The 14,843-nt window shown below is 33.6% G+C and overlaps 1 long non-coding RNA gene across 1 annotated transcript; it reads left to right on the forward strand.

The window, feature by feature from the left end:
• Window positions 1-320: 320 nt before the first annotated feature.
• Window positions 321-4,912, forward strand: LOC139363124 (uncharacterized). Its single transcript, XR_011623038.1, has 3 exons — window positions 321-464; window positions 2,810-2,926; window positions 3,897-4,912. It is a non-coding gene; the product is annotated as an uncharacterized lncRNA (long non-coding RNA).
• Window positions 4,913-14,843: the final 9,931 nt, after the last annotated feature.

Here is a 14,843-nt window from a genome sequence, read left to right on the forward strand (position 1 = left end):
GGAAGTACGGAATACACTTGATATTGCCCAAGAAAATAGCAGACTATTGTGACTCCTCAAATTTGCTAATGATATTTTAATATATACCATTCCCTATTTAAAAAGTCAAATATAACTAAACATGTTAAGGAATGACTTCCAATATGTAAATGATTCAATAAATATAGGACAGAAATTATAAAGTTGTGAATGTTAATTTATAGTGAAATGTTAATTTCACTACTAAAATAGAACATGCTCTATTATGTACCTCATTATATGACTAGTGTATTTAGATAAAGTTGCCAATTGTTTTTCATGGCACGAGAGTTATTGCTGATTTAAGAAATAATACGGAACAACAGATCCATGTCTGGCTGTGGAAAGTGAAAGGTCACCAGAATCACGCATCAGCTACATGACTCATTCCCATACACCAATCTTACAAAGCTATGATTCAAAGTTGTGCCTCATCAAAATCACAAGTGAGTACATATCACAGGCCTTCCACTAGTCACAGAAATAGAAACTCCAAGTGTTAAATTGGAAAATGCCAAGTATGTTAGCAATTGAGACAGTTTCAAAAGAAAAATGATATCCTTCTTGAGTATAAATAATGTAGTTCGAAGAAAGAAGACTTTCAGGGAATGCTGAAAACAAGCACCATCCAAATTACTACAAAAATATAGTATGCATTAAATAGTTACATTTTTCCTATGAGAGTTTTCAAAATCACATCCTCTGTTAAGTATTCCTGACTCCTTTAAGCAAATTAATATTTTTTCAATAAATGTATGTTTAGTAAATCTTTCTTATTGTTTAGTAAATCTGTTTCATATTGTTTTTGCTATTGTGTCTATCCTCAGAAAGAATTTGAGAATGTCAAACAACACAGTAATCCTATCATATTCATCTTTGGATTTCCTAGCACATTGCCTGAAATATATACTTGTTTATCAAATTAATTCAGTCCCTTAAGCTTTACTGGGCATGGAGTATTGGACATAAATAACTGACCTTCCCCCATTTGCACCAAGAAGGCACTTAATCAGGTGTCATCTGTGGATTCAAATCATGAATAGTAACATTTAAATAAATTGCACACAATTTATCCCACACCTGGGATGCCATGCACAAAGATACACACAGAGAGGTCATGCAGAGGTATTATGGTTGGAAAGGCATACACTGACGTGACAGTAGAGGATTCCCTTCAGGAGAAGATGCTGATACTTTATCGTTGTTTTCTGGGTTTCTCTCCGGATGAAAGATTTTCATGTTTACACTTTCAGAAAAGACAGTTCTACTGCATATTTCACCATTCGCTGTGAATTTATACATTATATTTTATTTTCTGTCATGATTCAGACAGTTACATGTTTCCCCTCCTAGGACTTCCATATGTAAAGCTGTGATAGCAGGAGTTCTGCCTCTGGTTCTCCCTGTCCATCATAACACCTTCTCCACAGCTAGCCACTCATGGCTAGGAAAGAGTGATGGTTGGAGCTACTAAAACACATAGGTCAGGCACACCCTCTACTCCCGAGTTCCTGAGTTCTAGGGCTTTTATCACTAGGGATTTATTGTCATGATTTAATCATTTCTCCTAGTTTTAAAAATAAATCTTATCAGAGAGAAATTCTTACTGTGAGTGAATTGATCAGATCCCTTCCTTTCTAGATAGGAGAAATCTTAGAGATTCCCCTAAAAGAACTTGACACCACGAGAGAACATGAATGATGCGATTTAGCTTTGTCTTTCCTGGCAATGCCATTTGGTCTCACCATGTTTTGTTTATTTTTTAAGATACCATTAAGGAAAAGGGATCTATGGTATCTGCTTTTAGTATATTCTTCTTCTACATTTCCCGTAAAAGGTAACATAGCGAATGTTACATTAACTGAAAACATTCAATTATTACCTTTTCATCAATTAATCAATATTTGTTTTTTCTCTTTCAATATGAAAGTATTTTTTTCTAAAATTGTTATTGTAACAGACATGTAATTCTGAGATAATTTCTGTTAAGAGAGTGCTTTCATTTAAAACCCCAGAATGTTGAAGCTTCATTTACCAACTATTCAGAAATCATGCTGAGTTGGCACTTGCTTGGCAGCCTAGATTCAGTTGCACTATTGTAGAACCACTTAGCCAATTTAGAGAGTTCTACAGTCTAGTTCAACATGATAGTTAAACAATATAGAGGCTTTTCAGAAAGGGAAAATATGAAGATCTGTATTTGTGTCACACTAAATTATACTAAATATTGATATAATGCCACACAAATAGGAAGAGCTTTTCTGTTCTTATAAACTCTCAGGGGAGTCAGCATTATCTGTCAACTCTGTCTTTGAACTGTTTTCAATTTCTGTTCTTCGTGGCTGTAAAAATAGGTGACTAACAAGGTTTTTCATTGTTGTTCCTTGAAGTGTTTAAATGTATTCTTTCTATCGTTGGTTATTTTCAGGAATACTTTCCACATGTATTCATTTCAAAAATTGCTAGTAAAAAAAAAGAATATAAGAACTAACAGCATCATTATGATGCTATATATATATATATACACTATATATATATATATATATATATATATATATATACACACACAGATAGGGGTGTGTGTGTGTGTGTGTGTATTTTAAGTTGCCTTTTTAACATCCAAAGTTCTACTGGAAAAATATTATAGATGGCCAATTAGCTGAAAAGAACATATAATCAGTGTTTTTTTTGTTACTTTTATGTAGAAGCAATATCTGAATGAATTATACATCTAGTTTTTAAATATAAAAACACTGTTTAAAAAATTATGTACACTCTTTTTTTCTTGGAGAATCAAGAAAATTTATCAAGACTGGTTGTGGGGATAGAAGAAGAGGTATAAACTATTTTTTTCTGACATATGGAGGAGAGAATCTGATACTTATGTAACCCCTGGATCCTATCAAAGGTAATACTTTTCCATAAGCAGTAAAATTAATCCTGGGTTTCTTTTGCATTGTGGAGCCTAATTCAGTAATGATTGAGTAAAATTTTTGCACTGTTTTGAAACAGAAAATGTTATGGATGATAAGAAATGTATGAGCTGAAAGAATAATAAAAATGAGCTTTAAAAATGAAAGAGCCAGAAAGAATAGTGCCATGATGCATCTAACAGCAAAATCTAGCAGAACAAATTATTTTCCAAGTAAATATTTTGGAAAAACATAGATTCAGAAAACATTAAAATGCTTGTTTATTTTTTTTTATTTCTAGTACAAAACAAGTTTAGCTTAAATCTTACTCTTATCCTTTTATTTGAATGTCATTGGCAGAGAAAAAAAATCTAAGAAATAAGTTCCATGTAGAATTATCTCACTCTGATAAGATATAAATTAATCACAAATAATTGCAATTATAGTTGACATTATTTAAGGAATATTATGTGCTAGATATAATTACATTTGATCCTGACAGCAACTTTATGAGTTTTGTGTTATTGATGAAGAAATTGACACTCAGAATATTGTTACTTGGTCAAAGTCAGGTAGCCAGTAAATGACCGAGATAGGAATCAAAGTATTAATAGATCTAAAGTCCACATTCCTAAGCTATCCAAGTCGACTCTTTTAAGTAACATCCTTGAATCAATTGATATAACAGAAAGAAATATTGAAATCTAAAAGTTAAGAGAGGAAACACACATATTGTGAAGATGGACAGAACAATAACAAAAAATTTTTATTATTTGATTATAATAGAAAATATTATGATTCTTAGAAAAATAAAAGTGTATCATAGCTATAACTCCTTTTTTCCTTTTCTTCTTTCTCTTTTTCCTTCCGTCCATCCATCTTTCTTTCTTTCTTTCTTTCTTTCTTTCTTTCTTTCTTTCTTTCTTTCTTTTTCTTTCTTTCTTTCTTCTTTCTCAAACTTTGTAGTAGTGTCAAAAATGTGGCAGTTACTGGAATAGCTAAGTGGAATACAAACATGTGAAGAAATAAGCATGTGGAAGCCTTGACAATTTATATATAAGGAGCTCATTGATCATCCAAGATAAAAATGATAGTAGATCTAGGAGGGAAAATTGGTACATGCACACATATGAAACCAGAACAGGAATGGAGGGGTTAGGACAAAAATGTGAGTCAGAGAATGGTCACAGATGACACCCTATGTCAGTAGATTATTAAAGGAAGGAACATGTTTCCCAGACAGATAAGGAAAGGAAGCCATTTTCATGCAGAGTCATTTTCATAAGTACAGAGACATTCATGCATTTGTATAATACTTGTCTATATAACATCTGAAAGGTACCAATGTTTGTACTAGGAACTGGAGAGACAAGAGTGAACATAAGTTCTTGTATTTGATAGAACAGTAGGGAAATTATAGTTAAAATAATTTATTGTATATTTCAAAATAGCTAGCAGAGAAGAATTGTAATATTCTCAATACAAAAATAAATATTTGAGATGATGGATATCCCAATCCCAAATACCCTTATTTGATCACTACACATTACACATTTATTAGAATATCACATATACCCCCAAAATATGTACAACTATGATATATCAATTTTTAAAAAGCAAAAAGAAATAGGCTATCCTCAGAGTTCACATTCTAGTGAGGGAAATAGACAAAAACAAATTTAATAAAACTGTGATTTAAATTTAGGTGGTAATAAAAAATAAAGCAGAGCATGCATTTGGAAAGATTTTATTTTATTTTATACATGGTGGTCAAGAGAGGTCTGTGTGGAAGATTCCTTAATCAGATAAGTTGGGGAACAAGCCAGTGGCCAGATCATTTAGAGCAAACTTACCCTGTTAAGAGCCAGATAGGAAATACTTTAGCTTTGTGGGCAACAGCTCAATTCTGCATCAGTAACTAGAAAACAGTCATAAACTACACATAAACAAATTGGTGTGAATATATTTTAGATAAACTCCAAAACTAGAAGACAGACATGATTTGGTGCTTTGAGCTGTAGTTTATAGGCCATTGTTTTGAAGCGATGGTTCTGAAATTTGGCAGCACATTATAATCAACTGGAGATCTTTAACTATACATACACTTTCACCTGAATTGGACACCAACAGATTCTGATTTATTTGGTCTGAGGTGTGGCCTGCCCTACGGTTACCAACTGTCCCAGTTTGCCCCAAACAGAGGGATTTCTTGTACATGGAACTTCCGGTGCTGTAATAGTCCTTGGCAAACCAAAATGGTTGATCACCTTACCTGGGCATCAGCTCAGCATATTACAATACATGCATCCAATATTGATAATCATGTAAATAGAATCATTCAGACCATGATGTGGAGTCTGATTTCATTCTATGTGTGACAGGTAGCACTGGAGGGTCTTAAGCAGGTGGAGGGGCATAATCTGACTTACATTTTAAAACCAACCATTACACTGGCTGTTGACAGAAGGTCTAGAGGAGCAAGAGTGGAATATAAGGGACAAGGGACCAGTCAGATGATTTATAGTGAGACCAGGGAGGGATAAAAATGGTTCAGAGTAGAGTAGTAGTAGGGGAGTGTTTTGTTTGTGTCCCCACATATGTTGAAACCCTAAACCCCAAGGTAATGTCAATTGGGAGGCAGGGCCTTTGAGAGGTAATTCCACTGAGATGAGGTCCTGAGGACCTTATGATGGAATTGGTATCCTTATAAGAAGAGGGCGAGACCACAGTGTGCTTCTCTCTCTCTCTCTCTTTTTCTCTCTCTCTCTTTCTTTTTCTCTCTCTCTCTCTCACTCTCTCTCTCTTTCTCTTTATTCCTGCCTCTGTATCCCCAGTCCCTGTCATATTAGGATACAGCCAGAAGATGGTCATCTGCCTTCCAGGAAAAGGACCCTAACCAGGCATCAAATCTGCTGGCACCTTGATCTTGGACTTTTCAGCCTCCAGAACTGTGAGAAATAAATGTGGTTGTTTAATTCAGCCATTCTATGGTATTTTGTTACAGCACCTGAAGTTGATTAAGACAGGAAGGCTGCAAAAATTAGTCTGGTGTAGAATACATTTTGAAAGTTAAGTCAAAAGGATTCATTGCTTAAATAAGTGAGAGAAATGTAAAAGAGAGAAAAGTAGAAGTCAAAGATGGTACTTTTGGACTGAGATTAATGATGCAATTTCACAAGTTGGAAACACTTGAGGAGGAGCAGGTTTGGGGAAGAAGGTTGACTATCATGAGAGGAAGATGAATAGATATCCAAATGGCCATGTCAGGAAGGCAGCTAGAGCTGAAAGTCTGGGGTTCTGGAGAGGATTCAGGGCTGGAGATATACATTTTGGAAACCTTAAGCTATGGAAGACAACACAGAGAATGACTGTGGGTGCACAGAATCTGAATATGAAGTCTTAAAGACCATCTGAATCTACAGGAAAAGAAAAAAGATATCACTGAAGAGCTTGAGAAAAAAGAATCAATCAGGAAGATGGAAGACCAGAAGACAACATGAGGCATCTGGAATAAAGGAAGAGTTAGAAGATATTAATGAGGAACAGCCTTCTTGCTCTTCGCTTGTCTTCATCATCAACACTTACATTGTAAAGACTTTCTTGCACATTAAGGCAAAAAGGTATCCAAGGATTCCTTCGGGTAATATGTTTTCTTTTTTCTTTTTCCTTTTTTTTTTTGAGAAAAAAATTTTAATTTTTATTGAGATCATTGTAATCAAATGCAGTTTCCCCAAATTATAACATCTTGCAAAACTATAGTACAATAGCACACCAGGATATTGAAATTGATATAATTCATCAATCTTGTTCAAAATTGCCAAGTTTTACTTGTTACACTCATTTGTGATTGTGTGTGTGTATTTATTCAGTTCTACACAATATTGTGGTGTACAACTTCATGCATCCACTACCAGAGTTAAGACACAGAACAGTTCCATCACAAGGTTCCCTTGTGTTGTTCTTTTATAACTATCCCTAACCCCTGGTAACTAGTGATAGGTTCTTCATTTCTAAAATGTCATCTCAAAAGTGTTACATAGATGGAATCATACAGCATGCAAACTTTGGGGATTGAATTTTTTTACTTGGCATGATTTCCCAGAGATTCATCAAAGTTGTTGTGTGTATCAAGAGTTCTTTCTACGTTATTGCTTAGTAGATATGTGTAACCATTCACCCATTGAGAAATATTTGATCTGTTTCCAGTTTTTGGCTATTTTGAATATTAGCATACCAGATTTTCTTATAAATGTAAGTTTTTATTACCAAGAAGAAGAGCACAAGAGCCCAATAGTGGGTCATATTATAATTGCATGCTTTTATTAAACTACCAAACTTTTCCAGATTTGGTGCACTATCTTACATTCCCATCAACAATGCAGAAATGATCCAGTTTTTTGTATCCAGCATTTGGTTTCGCTGCTACTTTTTATTTTAGTCTATCTGATATATGTGTAGTGATATCTCATTGTGGTTTTAATTTGCACTTCCCTAATAGTGAGTGGTGGAGAATATCTCTTAATGTACTTGTTATTTGTATATCCTGTTAGGTGAAATGTCTCTTCATGTTCTTGCTTATTTTCTAACTGCATTTTTTTAATGTTGAGTTTTGAGAAGTCTTTTTATATTTGAGATTCTAGCCCTTTTTCAGATATGCATTTTGAACATATTTTCTCTCAGTCTGGAGTTTATCTTTTCCTCATCTTCACCTGACCTTACACATAACAAAAATTTTACATTTTGATGGGTTTAATTTCTGATTTTTTTTCTTATGGATTCTGCATTTTGACATCAATTCTAATAATTCTTTGTCTAGCTCTAGATCCTGAATATTATTTTCTCCTACCTTACTTTTCTAAAAGTTTTATAGCTTTATGTTATACATTTGAGTTCATTAATTAAGTTTGAATTAATTTTTGTGTAAAAGTGAGGTCTAGATCAAATATTTTTTTTTCTTGCCTATGGATATTCAATTACTCCAGCATTATTGCTATCTTTTCTGGATTGAACTGATTTTGCACCTTTGCGAAAAATCAGTTGTGCATCTTTATGTGACTCTATTTCTGGGCTCTCGATCCTGTATCATTAATCCATATGTCAAGCTCTCCACCTATACCACCTACTCTTTATTACTATAACTATACAGTAAGTTATAATGTTTCATTGAATCATTCCTCCCATTTTATTATTCTTTATAAAGAGAGTTTTAGCTATTCTAGGCCTTGTGAATTTTCATTAAAATTTTAAATTAAGCTTGCCTATGTCTCCACAAATCTCACTGAGTTTTTATAGGGATTGAATTAAACCCATAGTTCATTTTGTAAAGAATTGATATTGATATATGTAATACCTTGAATCTTCTAATCCATGAATACGGTATGTCTCTGCATTCATTTAAATATTTTTTAATTGTAATTTTGTAATTTTCAGAATATCTTGTATGTATTTTGACAAGTAGATATCTAAGTATTTCATTTTCCGGTGTTTTATTTTTAATTTCGGTTTCTGCATTGGCATTGTTAATACATAGAAATGTAATTGACTTTTATGCATTCATCTTGTATCTTATTACCTTGCTGAACTTCTTTATTAGTTCTGAGAGTACTCTTTTTTTAAATTGATATTTCTAAAAATGTTCTGCATAGCAATCATGTAATCTCCAAATAGAAACAATTTTATTTCTTCCATTTTGATCTGTATGCCCTTTTATTGTTTTGTTTTGATCTTGTCTTATTGATATGACTAGAACTTCCTGTACTGTTCAGTGTGCTGGAACTTCATAACAAAATATCATCGACTGTCTTAAACAATATAATTTTATTTTATGACAGTTCTGGAGGCTTGAAGTTCAAGATCAAGGTAGCGGCAGGTTTGGCGTTTTCTGAGGCCTCTTTCTTTGTCTTGCCAATGGCTGACTCCTTACCGTGTTCTCACGTGGTCTTTCTTCCGTGTGTGCACAATCCTGGTGTGTGTGTGTCCAAATTTTCTCTTTGTATAAGGACATCAGTCAAATTAGGTTAGGGCCCACCCTAACAGCCTCGTTTTTACTTAATTACCCCTTTGAAGGCCCTGTCTCAAAACACAGTAACATTCAACTCATAACAAGCACTATGTTGAATAAGAGAGATGACAGCAGATATCTTTGACTTGTTTCTGATCTTAAAGTGCTATCATTCTTTCAGTCTTTCATCATTAAGTATGATGTGAGCTGTGAGATTTTGTGAAATGTTCTTTTTCAGGTTGAAGAATTTCTCCCCTTCCTAAAGGACTGAGAGGGTTTCTTTTTATTATTATTACGAATGGGTATTGAATTTTGTTAAATGTTTTTTGTGTGTGTGCTAATTGATATTATTATATTATTTCTTATTTATAGCCTATTGACATGGTAGATTACATTGACTGATTTTCAAATGTCAAGCTAATCTTATATACCTAGAATAAATTCCATTTGTTGTATAATATGTTTTATTCATTGTTGAATTCATTTTGCTAATATATTTTGCTTAAGATTTTGCATCTAAATTTATAAGAGGTATTTATCTATGATCTTAATTTTATTTTGGGGGACAATATCTTTGTCTGGATTTGGTGTCAGGGTAATATTGGCCTCTTAAATTAGGGGGAAGGTAGTCCATCCTCCTCTATTTTCTAGAGAAGAGTCTGAAGAACTGGTGTTGATTCTTTAAATGTTTTATAGAATTATCCATTGAGAATAGCTGTACTTGCCAATTTCTTTTTCAGGAGCTTTTAAATTATGAATTCAATTTATTATTATTCAGATTATTAATTTTATTTTGTTGAGTTTTGGTAGTTTCTAATTGTCAAGTAAACGATGCATTTTTTTAGCATTAAAAAAGAATTTTAAGACAGAGTCTTGCTCTATTGCCCAAACTGGAGTGCACTGGAGCAATCTTGGCTCAGTACAACCTCTGCCTCTAGACTCAAGTGATCCACCTCAGCCTCCCCAGCAGCTGGGAATACAGGTGAACTGTCACCATACCTGGCTAATTTTTAATATTTTTTGTAGGGAGAGGGTCTTGCCATCTTGCACAGCCTGGTATTAAACTTCTTGACTCAAGTGATCCACCCACCTTGCCCTCCCGAAATGCTATGATTGCAGTTGTGAGCCACCATGCCTGTCCAGATGCATTTCTTCTAAATTATCTAACTTATGAGTCTAAAGTTGTTTGTCGTGTTCCCCTAGCCTTTTATAGTTTGCAGGATCTGTAGTGATATCCCCTATCCCTTTCCGTGTACCAATGATTTGTTTCTTCTTTCTGTTTAAATTTTTGTCAGACTTGCTAAAAGTTTATCCATTTTCTTTACTTTTTAAGAACCAGCTTTTTATTTTATTATTTTTCAATGGTGTTTTGCTAGTTTTAGTGTCAGTGGTTTCTGGGCTTATCTTTATTGTTTCTTTTCTCCTGCTAGCTTTGGGTTTATTTTGCTCTTCTTTTTCCAATTGTTAAAGGTAGGAACTTAGATTATTTATGTGAGTCATTGGATCATTTCTAATGTGGACATTTTGTGCTATGTTTCCCTCTTGGAACTATTTTAGCTGCATTCGTCATATTTTAATATGTTGTATTTTCATTTTCATTCGTGTCTGTGTACTTTATAATTTCCTTTGAGACTCCCTTTTCAATCCATGGATTACTTAAGTGTGTTATCTACCTTTCAAATCTTTGGAGATGTCCAACTGTCTTTCTGATTTCTCCTTTATTCTCTTATGATAAGGGAACAAAATTTATAGCACTAAATGCCCACAAGAGAAAGCAGGAAAGATCCAAAATTGACACCCTAACATCACAACTAACAGAACTAGACAAGCATGAGCAAACACATTCAAAAGCTAGGAGAAGGCAAGAAATAACTAAGATCAGAGCAGAACTGAAGGAGATAGAGACACAAAAAAACCCTTCAAAAAATCAGTGAATCCAGGAGCTGGTTTTTTGAAAAGATTAACAAAGTTGATAGACCGCTAGGAAGACAAATAAAGAAGAAAAGAGAGAAGAATCAAATAAATGCAACATAAAATGATAAAGGTGATATCACCACCGACCCCACAGAAATACAAACTACCATCAGAGAATACTATAAACACCTCTACGCAAACAAACTAGAAAACCTAGAAGAAATGGATAAATTCCTGGACACATACACTGTCCCAAAACTAAACCAGGAAGAAGTTGAATCCCTGAATAGACCAATAACAGGATCTGAAATTGAGGCAATAATTAATAGTCTACCAACCAACAAAAGTCCAGGACCAGATGGATTCACAGCCGAATTCTACCAGAGGTACAAGGAGGAGTTGGTACCATTCCTTCTGAAACTATTCCAATCAATAGAAAAAGAGGGAATCCTCCCTAACTCATTTTATGAGGCCAGCATCATCCTGATACCAAAGCCTGGCAGAGACACAACAAAAAAAGAGAATTTTAGACCAATATCCCTGATGAACATCGATGCAAAAATCCTCAATAAAATACTGGCAAACCGAATCCAACAGCACATCAAAAAGCTTATCCACCATGATCAAGTGGGCTTCATCCCTGGGATGCAAGGCTGGTTCAACATATGCAAATCGATAAACGTAATCCAGCATATAAACAGAACCAAAGACAAAAACCACATGATTATCTCAATAGATGCAGAAAAGGCCTTTGACAAAATTCAACAGCCCTTCATACTAAAAACTCTCAATAAATTCGGTATTGATGGAACGTATCTCAAAATAATAAGAGCTATTTATGACAAACCCACAGTCAATATCATACTGAATGGGCGAAAACTGGAAGCATTCCCCATAAAAACTGGCACAAGACAGGGGTGCCCTTTCTTAGAATTTCAATGTTTAAATTTGGTTGTTTATTTTACGACTCAGAATATGATATATTTTGATGAACGTGTCTTGGGTATTTGAAAATAATGCTTCTTCTGATGTTGTTAAGTGAAGCTATATATTTGAATTCAATATATTTGAATTAGATTCTGTTAATTGTTATTATTTGTATGTTCTATATCTTAGCTAATGATATGCTATTAGTTCAATTAGTTGCTGAGAGGGCATTGTAGAAGTGTCTAACTATAATTGTGGACATGTCTGTTTCTCCTTTAAGTTCTATCAGTTTTTGCTTCATGCATTTTGGGGCTCTGTTCTTTGGAACATACACATTTCAGACCATTATGTATTTCTTGTAGATCGATTCTTTTATTATTATATATATATCCCTTTTGTCTAGTAATATTCTTTGCTCTGAAGTCTACTATATCAGATATCAATATAGCCAACCTTACTTTTTGTTATGATCGCATGGTATATTTTTCCATCCTTTTTCTTTCAATCTGCCTGTCTTTTGAATTTAAAGTGACTTTTTTTTTTTTTTTTTGTAAACAGCCAATAGTTGAATCATGTTGCTGTTGTTGTTGTTTAAGTCCACACTGCCAAACTCTGTTTTGTAACTGGTACAATTGGCCCATTTATATTTAAAGTAAGTGTTGATATGTTAGATCTTAACTTTGACATTTTATTATTTGTCTTCCTTTAGTTTCTTCTTACTCTTTTTTCCTGTGGTTCTCTTTTCTTGCCTTTTTGTTGCTTACATATTTTTTAGAATTCCATCTTGATTTAGTTATAGCATTTTTTAATTACTTTGTATAGATCTTGAGTGGTTGTTCTGGATATTACAATATTCAAGTCTGACTTTTCACAGTTTATTGGTATTGATATTTACCACTTCAACTGAAACGTGGGAACTTTACTTCCATTGTGATTGCTTTATCCTCGATTTTTAAATATCAATGATATTTGTTTTAATTATGAAATATTGTTTCTAAAATTAATGAGAAGGATATTCTATTGTATATACTCTCATTTCTCCCTTTTTCTTGTTTCTTTTTCTTTCTGATGCTCAAAATTTCTTCTCTTTTCATTTTTTTTTTCTGCTCAAAGAACATTTTATAGTCATTTTTTAAGGGTAGAATGACTAGCAAAAAATTCTGTTAGTTTTCCTTTTTCTGAAAATATTTTTATTTCACTCTCATTTTAGGAAGATAGTTTTACCAGATTTAGAATTCATAAATGATAGTTCTTTTCTTTTAGCACTTCAACACATTGTGCAATTTACTTCTGGCCTTAATGGTTTTAGATGAGATATTAACTACATAATTCAAGCTGGTGTTTCCCATATATAATGGGTTGTTTCAAGTTGGCTCCATTCAAGATTTTTTTCTTTATTTTTAATTTTCAGAGGTTTAATTATGATGTGTATTAGCATGAATTTGTTTGAACTTTTTCTATTTGTGATTCATTCAGTTTTTTAGATTTATGTATTTCACCAAATTTGGAAAGTTTTAGCCATGATTTCTTCAGATTATTTTAATCTTCATTTTTTTCTTTTGGATTTCAATATATGAATGTTAGAACTTTTGTTATTGTTCCACAAGCTGTGTTCATGTATTTTCTATTTTCACTTACTCAATTATTTTAGGTAAATTCTATTGATTTTTCCTTGATTTCATTAATTTTACACTGTATTATCTCCACCCTACTATCAAGTACATTTAGTTAGGTGCTTCTGTTTAATTTCTATTATCATCATTTTCAGTTATACAGTCTCCACTTGATTATTTTTATGACTTGTCTTTCTTTGCAGGGATTTTCTATTTTTTCATTTATTTTAAAAGAATTTGTAATTAACTATTGAAGCATATTATGATGATTGCTTTAAAAATTCTGTCAAATAATTGCAACATTTGATCCATCTCTGTGTTTGTTTCCATAGATCTTATTTTCTAATTCAAGTTGTGATTTTTCTTCTCTTTACTATTACAAGTGATCTTTAATTGCCTCCTAGGCATTTTGTGTATTATGGTATAAGACTCCGGGTCTTACTTAAATCTTGTATGGGTAGCAGCAGTCACTCTAGGTTAAACATGGAGGTTCTAGTCCACTTTTGTGGGCTGTGGTTGCAATATGAAGACTTGAGAGTTTTAGTTTGACCTGCTTGGTTTATGTGGTGGCACTAGGAGTCATACCAGATCTTAAGGTTGCTGCCTAAAAAAAGGATTTCCCTTGGCCAGGCTGCCCACTGGTTCTTGGTAGGTGAGAGGGGTCTTAGTGCTACTAATGTGTAGGATACAAACATTTCCTTGACTCTTGTCAACATGGCTCAGATTTAGTGTACCAAGATTATAGGAATATGAGGCACAAAGTCAATTGAATGAGAGGGCCTTGCCCCCTGAAATTTCTTCTTTCTTCTTTGTGCACTTTTCACTTCATTTTATTCTAATTTTATGACAATTGTGTTGCTGCGGTACTTAGGGAAGAAAATTAGTGCTTTCTTCTCTCTTTCTCACATTCCCAGGTCTTCTACCCACACAGAATTTAGCATGGTAGAACTACAATGGCTTGTTACCATTTGCCCCTATATATACACATAGAACTGAGTAGCTAAAACAGAAAAGGGGAAGCATATGTGTATTTTAAGATTTGACAATAATAAGTTTACACTTCTGGGTGAGGGCGCACACACACAAATAAGATAATTTCAGATATAGTAAGTGCTATATGAACAGGAAAATAAAACAATGGTATAGACAGTGATTGGGATGTGTGTGTAACTAATTCAGTAGACTTCTTGAAGGACCTCAGAAATGCCCAGACCATGGTCTTGAACTCGGTGAGTGTATTAGTGCATTCCCACGCTGCTATAAAGAACTGCCTGAGACTGGGGAATTTATAAAGGAAAGAGGTTTAATTGACTCACAGTTCTTCAGGGCTGCAGAGGCCTCAGGAAACTTACAAAAATGGCCAAAAGGGAAGCAAACATGTCCTTCTTCACATGGCAGCAGGAGAGAGAAATGAGTCCCCATTGAAGGGGAAAGTCCCTTATAAAACCATCAGATCTC

Source organism: Macaca nemestrina, chromosome 5 (assembly GCF_043159975.1).
Source record: "Macaca nemestrina isolate mMacNem1 chromosome 5, mMacNem.hap1, whole genome shotgun sequence".
NCBI classification, from domain to species: Eukaryota; Metazoa; Chordata; class Mammalia; order Primates; family Cercopithecidae; genus Macaca; species Macaca nemestrina.